Source organism: Corvus kubaryi, unplaced genomic scaffold, assembly GCF_017639235.1.
Source record: "Corvus kubaryi isolate FWS band 111438036 unplaced genomic scaffold, C.kubaryi_AGA036_p1.0 split3-73, whole genome shotgun sequence".
NCBI lineage: Eukaryota > Metazoa > Chordata > Aves > Passeriformes > Corvidae > Corvus > Corvus kubaryi.
Window position 1 is genome coordinate 11,802,533 of NW_024582091.1, and position 13,101 is coordinate 11,815,633.

Sequence of the window (13,101 nt, forward strand, 5' to 3'; positions counted from 1 at the left end):
CATGCCTCGTCTAATTTCATGGTTTCAAAATCCCTAGATAACAACTTCTTCACTCGAAAAGAATGAAGTTAAAGAGTTATCCTGCATGTACAGGTTGAACTGGTTTTGATGGGGTATTTTAACAGCCTTTCAATGTTAATCTGCTTAAATCTTCACCTGGCTTTTTAATTCAGAGCAAAAATTCAGGCTAAGCTGAAAACACAGCATAGTTACTTTGACTAAGGAAGGAAAGGAGAAAGAAGAAGCAAATAAATATCTCTGCATGGGCTTGGTCTTGCATTAGCATTACTAAAATTACATGCTGCCAGATTCTTTAATGTCTGTGATGTCTAAAATCCAGTTTCACCAGGGATAAAACCTAAGTGAATTGTGTTTGTCTTGTTGCAACTAGCCAAACACCCTACCTTTCTTAACTTTTAAAAAAGGGTTGAATTTTCTTTGTTTTCCTCTAGGATAGAGTAAAATATCCTCAGCTGCTTTTCTTAGAAAGTAATTTCAGTTTAGAGCCATGGAAAGATATTAAAAAGAGCTCCAACAAATGGAGTGGGTGTTTTACAAGCCTACGTCAAGTTAAAATTGTCTGCACTGGTATAAATTCACATTGAGCAGCTTTAAGTATTTCACTTGTGTCACTTAGGTCTCATCCATAATCTGTAGTGTCTTTGAAATGGAGTCTGAGCTCTCTGAGGCTATGTTAGGACTTCAGGCCTGTCGTCCTCCTCAGTAATGCAGCTCCAGTGACCACTGCTAAAGCCCACCATGACTCCTTTTTATCAGGGACAGCGTCCCCTGATTTTCTTCCCATGGTAAAAGGTGCTGGGTAGAGGATGGTGTTGTTCCAGTCTCCCTGTAAGAGGACATGGCTGGAGGATTCCACTGCATTCTGACCCTGGGAGGTCTCAGTTTTGCCTCTCTGAGTCAGTCCTAGTCTCTCTAAAGAGGTTGTGCCCTTAATTTGGGCACATCAGTGAACCGACTGATAAACTGGGGCTGGATCCAGAAATGCATCATCACAAAGGCCGACTTTTCTGATGGGTGGGGAGGCACTAGCAGGTATTTGGCACCTCGTTATCAGCATCTGACACAGTGTCACACTTGGTGGCAAATGTTTAGGACACGACAGAGGCTGTGGGACTGCGTCCACCCCTCACAGTCCCTGCTATAACCAACCTGACAACTTCGTATTAATGAAATCACGAACTCAAGTGACTTGTGCTGTTGGGATGGATTTTCTAGAAGGCATCAGACCTCTGCTGGAGGTATACTTCTGCCTGAGAGGGGCAGAGAACCCAGTATTTCCAACAAGCATTGAAAACAGTCAAAAGGTGACCCTTACTGAGCTCCCTAACTGGGAAATGAGCTCATTTGATTCTCCAGCCACAACCTCTCATGCTAAACTCTTTTCTTGGGAGAAAGAGTGCAGGAATTTGGCCATAATTGTACAAAACAACTACTTTAAGAAAGAGCAATAATAAATGGATCTACATTAGCTTTCTTTTAGTTAGAGAAACTAGAGACTAATTTTTATTAATGAAAAATATGAAAAAATTTAATAATAAAATTTTCAAGTTCCTATTTCATATGAGGAACTGTATGACAGAAAAGCAGTGGGGATCTCAGTGTTGCTGAAGGGAATTGGTGGGTATCTCTAAATATTAAGGCATCATTGGATCTTGGAATACAAATTTAAAAGAGCAATTTGACATTTCACAATAATGTCAAAATTTTGGTCACCATCCAAAAAAAAAAAAAAAAAAGAGAGAGAGGAGAGAGGTGGCATACAGAGATGGCATATTATTGGTAGATCAGGTAAGAAAGCAGCATATAAGTACACCACTGTTCTTCTTTATTTAGTGAAAAGCTGTCTGACCCAGCAGTTATGTAATATCTCAGCATTCCGTATTTGTTCCCTTAAATATTTTTCATGTGCCTTCAAGGAAGTTTAGGTGATTGAGAAATTACTTTGGGCTGCTTCTCCTGTGTGGTGGACCCAGTGCCTTGGCAAGGACCTGGTGCTGTTGCTGCTGGCAGCTCTGTCATATCTTGGCTCTGCTGGGACCAAGCTGTGATTGGGAAAAGGAAGATTAGCCAGTTTTCCTCCTTTGAGGAAGCAAATCCACCTCTTGTCATATTAAAGGTGCCATACTTAGTTATCATAAGAAACAAGATGTAAGAGAGTATTCTCGTCTGTTTGTTTCACATTTCATTTACTGTGAGAATTACCAGTGAGAATAAACCTCACTCAGGTTTCTATGCCAAGTGAAAGTGTCTAAGTGAGCTTTCAGTACCACTGCTTGCTCCTTAGTACTCACTGCAGAGACCACAGATAAGAGCTTTTCCTTATCTGCATTTGTCCACATGCAGACTGCATGAATTTCAGAGGTAAGAGAGTTTTTTACAGACCTGCCCAGAGGAAAGTTAAATAGCCAACTGGTAATCACAGCTGTCCCAAAAAAGCAAGCTCAAACTAAACAGTTGAGCCTCCACTGTATATATACTGAAAATATTTCCCAAGGCTTTCAGAAAAGTCAGAACAAAGGCCTCATGTTGAATGAATATTGCCTTACTTTTAGTAATTAAGAATATTTTATATCTTTAAACCTGAAAGACTCTGCTAAATGAAATTGAATTCGAGGAATACATACACCCTATGCCTCCATATTAAATTGTGTAACTCATTTAATCAAAGTAAATTCAAAAACATGGTATTCTACTAAATCTTTTCAATTCATCCTGCGCAACACCACTGACTGCAAAAAAACCCCTACATAAATTTAAAACCAAAAAATTAAAAAATCAGTCAGCAGTTTGTCAGTTGATTCTAGGCCTGCAAAACCACCCTGATATGAAATGGCCAGAGAACTTAGAGAAACTCTGCACAGCTAGCAGATGGCCATGGGCTCAACCTAAGGTAGCTGTCAGGCTTGAAAAAAATCTCTTTATTCTGATTGTACTTACTGGTACTGTTATTACTTTTTGCCATCAAGAAAAACAAAAGCCTGCATGAAAAAGTGCTCAGCAGCACATCCCAGTGTTGTGGAATGACTTGGCTGCAGCACCAGATTTCCAGGCACTAGAATTCACCTGGCCATAGCCCGCGGAAGCAGCAAACACCAAGGATTCGACAAACCTTGGACTTGTTGAAATAAGCATATGTGTCAAAGACAAAGGATTACAGTTAAAGCGATAGGAAAGCCTAGAAAATAAAAATATTGGGAGAACTCAACACTTAGAATTATGGTACAGAAATCATGGACTGGTGTGGCAAGTCCCTTGTCCTCTGCTCAGCTGGGGTGCAACACAAGGTCTCACATAGGATTTCTGCAGGTAGCCAAATACATGACATTACCATTCAAGTAAGCAAGAACAAAGCTGGGGAACTCTGTGTAAATACTTGTTACTGACTGATCTCTTACACCTTGATGATGCATTTCTATAAAGGAAATAAACCCCAAAAATTGTTCTTCTCTTTGTATATTCAAAAAAGCTGAGAAGTGCAATTATATTAGTCTTTCTCAAACCTCAGAGAAACGTTTCTAAATATCTATAAAGGCAAATATTAAATAAATGGTTTGCTGAAATAATGGAACAGTTATGGGACTTCATAACACATGCATATTTTTAAAAGAAAGAAAGAAAATACTGGGGAGGGGGAGTAATTTTTTTTTTTTGTTAATTGTTTTGAAGTCCATAACTAGAAACACATCATTACCAGTTTGTACTCACATCAACTTTATATCAGAGAAAAGTTTTGTTTGCATAACATTGACAGTAACTATATAAATTTAAGAAAGCAAGTAACTTATGCCAAGTTAATGTCAATTAGCATATGAATGACAATTTAAGGAGGATTATATGATGTATTGCAGGTTTGAAACAACTAAAAATAGAAAAGCTATACAAGCCATAAAAATTGCACAATGTACAACTTTCAGTTCCAGGAAGATTGTGTTTGCAGTCCTTGACTTCAAATGGAGTTGCTTTCTGACTGTTGGGACAGATCTTCTGGGGCCATAATTAATACAGACAGTCCCGAGCTTTCCAAATGACTCAGAGGTTTAAAAATATGATATGATATTTGGCTTAAAGTTGTGAAATTTTTATAAAATCATTTAGTATTTGCCTTCCAGTTTTTGAGCTGGTTTCACAGTTTCAAAGTATGTTCTAGCACCTTGAGGAACTTTAAAACTGGAAATAAAGAATCCTGTATAACCAATGTGATACTAGCAATGGGGCTTTTAAAAGACAGGAAAAATCCATGATGATTATTGTGAGACATGCAATATGGTCATAGAATTCCATGGTGCCTGCTGCAGAGCTCCTTGTTACACTAAGTCCTTACCTCAGGATGCTTATTTTTAACTTATTATGCAAAAAAATTCAGAGAAAATTATGTGCATTCAGGATGTCCTTGGGAATCCTCGACAGTCCCCAAGGGCTTTAACAGCTCTGCAGTTCAGATGAGCCTTTGAAAAACTTTTGGTTTTCATGTTCACATTTTCATGTTTTGAAATAAGTCCTTTTGGTTGCCTCCTGGAGCTGACATCTGCAGAAAGCTCAGGATTGCTTTCCAGCCATGCTATTGCAACATCATGTCCTGAATGTTATTTATTTAGGAGTGTGGCTCCACCTGGGAGCTCCTGCTTGTCGGCAGAACAGCCCATGGTGTGCAGTAATACCTGTGTCGAGGGATGCTTCCAGGGCAGGGGCTTCGCTAGAAGCTAGGTCCGGAGGGGCGAAGAGGGAGTCGAGGGTAGAGATGTCCCTGTGCCATCGCTCTGCTGCTCCCCTGAGGCTGACTGGGGTCCCTGCTGCTCCCTAGAGAAGAGATAAGGCTCAGGGGCCGCACACCAGGACAAAGAGAGAAGCAGCATGTTCTGCTTGTCTGCCAGCTAGCCAGCAGGCCAGCTAGAAAACACAGGATTCCAGATTTCAAGTGGCTTGAAAATACTTATATTTTTTATTTAGAGACTCCCATTGTCTTTATCCATGTGTTTCCAAAGCCATGACAGTGCACAGTGGCCTGAAGAATCCAGAATACACGAGGTGAGGCATTTGCAGCTATGATCCAGTACACCAACCAAGTGGTGAAACCTCACACTCCCTTTGCCTCCAAAGAGCTGCTATCACAAGTCACAGCTTTCTGCCGTAATTTGGCAATCAACACCAAGAAACCCCCTCCATCCCAAAAAAAGCATCCATCATGAGGGAAGGAAAAAGCTGGTAGGTGATGTGCTGGCTTCCTCATTGAGTCGAGCAGTTCTGCAGAATATGTGCAGTGCAATGACACGACATGGTGAAATGACAGCAGAGTATTAATGACACTGCAGGCACTCTGCAGAGTTCTGTCTGCTCAGTGGGAACACAGGACTCTTGTGGCTGGCCGAGCTGGCCAACCTGCAGCACAGCAAGAGATGCAGACGGGTTTCTTTCACAGCCCACAAAGCAAACAAAGGAAGGCTGGGAACATGGTGACAACTCCAAATTGTATGGAGGTACAGAAGACATGCAGGGAACTAGGAGCTTTGTGCCAGGAGAGCTGGGGATGTTACAGGGCATATGGGGATCAGAGCCATCACACTGGAGGGAGGCAGGGTCTCATGTTGATAAAAGCTCATTCTTGCATTTGATTAGTTTGCATAAACAAACAGAATTGTGGATTCCCTGAATTCTGCCCTGACCCTCTTGACTGAGCAGCATGGTTACAGCATAAACAAAGTTTTGCAGGTGAAGCACACTCCAAAGACAGCTGGCATGGAAACATCATAGCCAGTGGGTCTGGGCAGTGCTGTGTCCAGGCAGGCTCAGTGGCAGGACTGGTGGGGCCACAGAGTTTCTGAGGGCCATGAGACCATGGAGGTCTTTCCTGGGCAAGCAGACCATGGTGTTCCGGGAAGCTGTGATCTTTTTTAAAAAAAACAGCAACAATTTTGTTCAACTCTACAAACTGACTGATATTTAAATAATTTATATAATTCTAATAACAATATAGTCATACAAGGAACATTACCATTTAAGGAACAAAGCAGGACTACTGCAGTATCTAAGTTAATAGCAGTCAGAACTGTGTATTAACCATTTGCTCCTTATTTCTTAACAAACTGTATGTGAATTCTTGCAAAATAGTAAGTATCAACTTCGTATTTGTATCTTTTTTTTTCCTTGTCCTGAATGGAAAGAACAAGATCTATTGGATTATGAACAATATAAGGAGAGATACAGTAATGAAATCTTAACCAGCTCTAACACAGTTAAATTGGTGCATACATATTAAGGAAAACTTAGCTTTACATGAAGGTTATTTTATTGATAAATATTTTTGTTTTCTAGAAAATTTGCTTAGGGAACTTCAGTCTTGAGCAACTACTTCTTGGAAAAGATTGAGCACTTACCCATCTATTTATTTATTTATGAATAGCAGAAAACTTTTCCTATATGTGCAAGAATTCAGGTTAACATGCTGTTATACCCACAAGCCCTGAATCACATCTCTCATGACAATTTACAAGAAGCAAAATAGAGATAACTTGTATGAGGCACATGGGATTTACAGCAGTTAATTCTTTGCCCTCTGAAAAGTTTATCCTTCAAAAAAATTCAGTGACAGTTTTCTCATTAATTTGAATGGAGGGAGGATCAGGACTACTGCCTTTAAAAGTTAATGTGCAACTATCTAGATCTTAAAAAAGAAAATGAGTCATGTTTCACAATGAAGAGCTGAATTTTCAGTGCAATTTACACAATGTAGGAAACAAAGAAGAGTTTGCTGTCAACTAGTGCATACTAATTATTAAGATGCAAAAGGGATGGACCAAGGCTTAGTGGGTCAAATTCTGACTTCATTTGCCTTTACTCTTCAGAGTTTAAAGATGTTACTCTGGATTTCCATCAGCCTAAATGAGATTGAAATCTGATGTTCTGTAAGCAGAAAAAAGTCATTATTCACAATTTGCAGAAACCTTGTTCACAGAAGACGTTGTATAAAAATAGGCCCCTAAGGTACTTTCCTTCCACTGTTGATTGTTTTAAAATAATTTTACAAGTGTAGTAACTGCACCTATATCTTCCCAAGAAGAGACATCCTGGAACACTGATAGGACTTAAGTAATTTCCATCCTCTGATACCTGGCCAAGCAGCAGGATAAGGTAGATGGGGTATATTCTTTGGAAAACTTTTTTCTTCATTAAACATTAAAATATCTCAAGATAATATTTATGCCTATACATGTCTTCTTAATATTAACTAAGTGGTGCCACAGTAAATATGGTGAGCAAAAGAAAGGGTCAAGATGAATATCACTGTATTAGTTAAAATATTCTCCATTATACAACAGTGTGTTGTACTAAAAAGCCCATGGGATTTTGCTGCTGAGTTGAATAAAGCTGGTATTTCACACACAGACATCACACAGGTGCATCAAAATGCTCCTAAACCCCATGTTAGGCTAATGAAAGACAAAGCTTTGGTTGCAGACTTTGCAATTACTAGCCACTTTAACCTAGCAGGGCTGCAATAACATCACAGCCCTTTGCAGGATGAAGGATGAAGCAGGATGCTTCTTGGACTGCCTTTTGCATCCCAGTTGTTGAGAGTTTTATCGTGTGCACTAAACAGAATAATTTTTGTTTGTTACTCTCAGCAGAGTAATAAGAAGCCATTGATTCTCTGTAGATTTGCTTTGGAGAAAGCTTCTCATCCTTCCTCATTCACATACACATGCTCCTCTCCCCCAGTGAAGCAGGGATCAGGAAACCAAACCTAGCAGAAAGCTGAAGTTTTCTTTGGCACATTTGCCAAGATACCCTAATGAAAGAGATCAGTTAAAGTCCCCCTATCCTCATTGATCTACAAGCCACTGTTCCCAGGAATCTCAAAGGAAAAGCCAGGGAAAGCCAAGAGCTCTCAAAGCTGCTTTTCACTCCAAGCTCCAAGCCCCAGGGGCCACACTGGGGATAGTTCAACAAAGGGCAAGTCCTTCTGGATAGACAGTCTGGTGGGCTACTGTGAAGATCTGGCTGTGCACAGCTAGTCAGAATGGGACACAAAATGAAGCTGATTTTGTCAAGCACTCTACACCCCACCAGCACCACTGGACAAGGCTTCAGGATGCATGAAGGGCCACCTCCTTCCCAGGATCCACCGGCCACCACGGGGGCAGGAGGCGTGCGACAGCTTCCACTATCAAATCAGCCCTGTGACTACCATCAGAAATGTTTGTTAGAATTACAGTTCTATTTAATGTATTGTCAGTGCCCCAAGGACCCAGGACCCCACACCAGCCCCCCTGGGGCCATCAGCCCCAGCCCCAGGATTGCCACAGCAGGGCTGGTCTCCAGCTCCACACTACCCAGCCCTGCCCTGCTCGCCCATGGATGCCACCAAGGTGGGCCCACAGCCCATCCCAGGCTCCTCTTATCTCCGGGAGTGTACCTGATGCCAGGGGCTGGGGCTGTCCCCACCTGTCTCCCTCAGGTCTCTGGTCCCCAGGGGATTGCCCCCCCTACCCCCATCCTCAGAGAGCAGCCACACCTGCAGTGTCCTGACATGTATTTCCTCAATTGCCTGCTTAACTGCTTGTGTTCAGGGTTGGGATTCTCCTTTGCACTTGTTCAAGAAATTGCTTGTATTTTAAAAGCTTTTCATTTTCATGGATCTTCATATGTGCATGTAGTAAATTAAATTTGTGCTTCCCTTTTCCTACAGTATATTACAAAAGCTTTTTTGCTTTCTGCCACAGGGCAGAAAAAGTCTGAAAAAGAAATCAGCATGTTTATTCCTGAGAAAAGAAGGACTATAGAAAAACAAATGCTCCCCCAGTATCTCTCCTTTACACTTACAGAGACATCCTACTCCAGTGATCCTGATCCCAAGCACTGGGATGTCAGGCTCAGCATGACTGGAAAAAAGTTTCTCTCTGAAGCTCCCTTTGAAACTTGATTAAACTATCAACTCAGTAAGAATTAGAAGTCAAACAGCCAAAAAAAGGTTGCTGTCACAGTCTTAACAGCTGACAGACAGGAGTTTCCTGGAGTTTTCCAAGAAGCTATGGTACAAGAGACCAGGGGATAGTGGATTTGACCAAACATCCTTTTCTCTGTGGCCTGGGAGGTGGTGAGATCAGTTGTACCCACATTCTCTTTTGCTTTCTGTTGGCTCACACCAACAGGAGCACTGTGCAGATACAGCTCCAGGGAACCAACCCTCTGAACTTGATAACTGAAATTTCTTCAGGGTAACATGTGAATGCAATTGTTGCTTCTCCAGGAAAGGTTCATCACATATTTTACAGTGTTCATAGGAATATTCCCAGTCAATAATTGTCAAACAAACTTTCAAAATGCCAGACTCATTTCTTCAATGATTACTGTCACAAATCTAACCAACTTCATACAATGGTGGCTGAGGATCCCAACCAAATAATTTTCATTTATTTCCCAGCTTATGATTGAAACCCTAAAACCTTTCATACTGTGATTTCAATCAACAACTTGGAGAGAAAACCCCACATTATTTCTAATAAAGATCCCCTTAGAAGATTCCAAAACCTTCACTCAACCTCCTAAATATTTGGCACAGCACATGCTTGCAAGCCTGAAATTATTACTCTGTTTGCTATGGTTTCTTTTATTACTCTATTATACAAGACTGCTGTACCTTGTCATTTGTAGCACATTACCTCAGACTTGTTCAGGTACAAAGATGGACTTCTGGGATGATCAGGGTAATCGAGAGCCTATCATATGAGAAGACAGAATGAAGAGCTTGGCTTGTTTAACTTGGCAAAATAAAGTCTGTTAAGGGATCCAGTTGCTGTGTATAAATATATCAGAGAGGCAAACATCAGGGAGATGGGAGAGCCATTTCAATTAAATGACAATGTTGGCAACAGAACGCAGTGGCACAGATCAGCCAGAATTTAACCTATGCTAGAAACCAAAACCAGGTTCTCACAGGGAGCAGTGAGATTTGGGAGCAATTTTCCAGTTGGAGAAACAGCAGCAAAAATCCTAAATGCACTCACAGTGGAACTTGATAAGTTTATGAAGGGGATTATAAAACATGATTCCTGAAATATTATAACAATAAATTTGATCACCCATTAGATCCTTTCCAGTCCTGTGTTCCCATATATCATGCAGATTCTGTACACTTCAACCATGCATGCTTCAAAACAAGATATGCCAGCATACTTTATATGGTTCAAGCTATTTAAAAACAAATCAAACCAAACCAAACAAAAAACTCTAGCCAAATAGTTCAGTTTAGTAAGTGTATTTCTTCAGGGTACGGATAAAACTTAAATCATTTTCTCTCCCACAACGACAATAAATTCAATAGAACCCAAATATATTACAAAATAAACATCTTTTGTATTTCGTTGTCCACCACTGAAATTCCTAAGATTATTGATAATTAGTTCTACTTGTCATCTAGAACTGTTTAAGGTTTATTACAATTTTTATAAAATATTTTATCCATGGCTTTAAAACCTTTGCAGCTGAAGTTCAACTGTTATTTATGGTATTCTGCTCTAAGCTATAAATTAATTAAGGACAAGAACATTTTTGTGCTAATGCATTTTATGTTGGAGGGTATCCAAAAGATATAGCCAAAGGAACAGAATTATGATTGTTTCTAATTTATGTTGGTCATAGCATGGGTTGAACACGTGAGAGGAAAGATTTTTTTAAAAACAGAGCCGTCTGGTTTTGGAGATACTTCATTTTTTTTCATGCTTAAAAGGTTTCTTATGCTGAGCTTGAAGTAAAAACCCATGAACTTCTACAAAGCAGAAAATTTCTTGGGTAAAAAAAAAATAGTTTTTAAAAATCTACTTCCACCAAAAGCAGTAAAATGGTTACCTAAAAATTAATCATTTATTAAAAGTTCTTCTTTTTAAATGCACACTCATACACATTCACACAGAGAGCCCCCATGAACAGGACCAAACTATAGCCATTATAGTACTACACATATTTTCACTTTCCTATAGCTCCTACTTGAAATTTTGATGAAAATGCCAGCATGCTATCTTCATATAAATTATACTAGCACCGTGAAGGCAAATTTTACTACAAAGATGCCCCAAAATTACTATAATATCATATCTTAGGATACTTAATAAGATAAAATTCTGATTCACTCTACTCTCACCTAAGATGGCTTGGGGTTTCCTGGTTTTATTAGTTCACTGTTTTAGCCAGCATTAAAAATTAGTTTAAAATCTCTCACCTGTTGTTCAGTTTCTTGTGAGCAATGCTGAATTCAGGTCTCAACATTCAGCATTATATACTCAGGAAGAAAGGATCCAGAAGAATGGAAAACATGTCTCCATTGTCATCAGTTAATGGATGGCTTAGGACCTGAATTACTGACTTCTAAAATATTTTCCTATCTTATATCCATATTCTTTTGAAAACATTCTAAGTTTCTGACTTTAATCAAAGGTGGTGAAAATCAAGAGTCCATTTACATATTTGTTTGTCTCCATAACTTTGCAAGAATTTCTTCATTTTAAGGTTTTTTTTTTACCATATTCACTTGGATTGCACATTCACTTGTGTTGTGAAGGAACAACTTCTCTAGCCTCTTCTTACTCAACATCCTTCCTTCATGCCTCTTTACACTTTCTTCTCTCAAGTAAACAATCACAGTTTCACTTTTGACTCTGACAATGCTGGTGATTTTCATCATAGCCTCTGTTCCTATTCCCATTTGTGCTGGTTTTGGCTGGGACAGAGGTACTGTTCTTCACAGTAGCTGGTATGGGGCTGTGTTTTGGATTTGGGCGGATAACCCAGGGAGGTTTTCCTTACTCTTGAGCAGAACATGGACAGAGTCAAGGCCTTTTCTGCTCCTCACCCCACCCCACCCCACCCCATCAGTGAGGAGGCTGGGGCACAAGGACTTGGGAGGGACAGGTGACCCCAGCTGACCAAAGGGACACTCCATACCATATGGTGTCGCATTCAGTATATAAAGCTGGGGGAGGAAGAAGTAAAAGGGGGACATTTGGAGTGATGCTGTTTGTCTTCTCAAGTAACTGTTACCCGTGATGGGGCCCTGCTCTCCTAGGGATGGCTGAACACCTGCCTGCCCATGGGAAGTGGAGGATGAATTCCTGGTTTTGCCTTCCTTGCATGTGCAGCTTTTGCTTTACCTGTTAAACTCTCTCTATCTCAACCCACAAATTTCCTCACTTTTACTCTTCTGATTCTCTCCCCAGTCCCACTGGGGGGAGGGATTGAGTGGCTGTGTGGGGCTGAGTTGCCAGCTGGGATTAAACCATGACACCAGTATATATGATTAAGGATTTAATCAGAAGAGATATGCATTTTTCAAGTGATTTGCCTCAGCAGTCCACATAACACATATATATCAAAACAGCCTTGTTTCCTCCTTAAACTGCTACTTTTGTCTCAAGCAAAATTAGTTCTTGATTTGAACAGAAACTGTCCACATACTTTGAACTCTTTGTGAAACTTTCAGAAATTGGTCATGAGTAAATGAAGACTGATGAATTTTCAGGACTGATGTTCTGAAATATTTTGTCTTACAGGGGGAAAATATCCTTGCTAATTTTAAGAGAAAACTCTGTCTATGTTCAAAAGAAAAAGCTATATACTGTCTGACACTAGATTCTGGATTCACACATTATTAATTCTGAGAAATTCTGATACAATCCTCATGGGCCACATTATTTTGTTCATGCTTGTTTGTCAGAAACAAGAGATAGCTTCACCAAGGTATCTCCAGCACTGTAGGTTTTAAGTCCATGTTGTGACTGGTTAAAGTATAGTAGAGCTCTGTAAGGACTGTTAGTTTCTGTGCTCCATTTGAAATATTAGTGAGAAACAGTGTAAGGATGGTCAGAAAGTGTATGGTACTAAGTCTAGGTTTAGAGCCCTGGACAACAATTTCATGTGCAGTTTTTTTATTCACTTCCTGTGAAGACAAATCTGTTCTCAAGGATCTCTCAGCTATCAGATAATTTCTGTGCATTGCAGCAGCCAGAGAGCATTTGCCTTTGCCTTTCCTTCTTCATCCACAGCTTAAGGAGCTGAGCTCTGCAGGGCTCTGGCACTGCCTGCCTTCCATCC

General features: G+C 40.2%; 1 protein-coding gene across 4 annotated transcripts in view; it reads right to left on the reverse strand.

Moving 5' to 3' along the window:
- Positions 1-13,101, reverse strand: part of FILIP1 (filamin A interacting protein 1) — a 102,764-nt gene that overhangs the window by 69,578 nt on the left and 20,085 nt on the right. For 3 of the 4 annotated variants that reach the window (XM_042016505.1, XM_042016508.1, XM_042016507.1), the window contains exon 2: positions 4,680-4,818. The exons of the other annotated variant lie outside the window; for it this stretch is intronic. The gene's annotated coding sequence lies outside the window, so the exon portion shown is untranslated. The remainder of the gene's footprint in view (positions 1-4,679; positions 4,819-13,101) is intronic. 4 annotated transcript variants of the gene reach the window in all.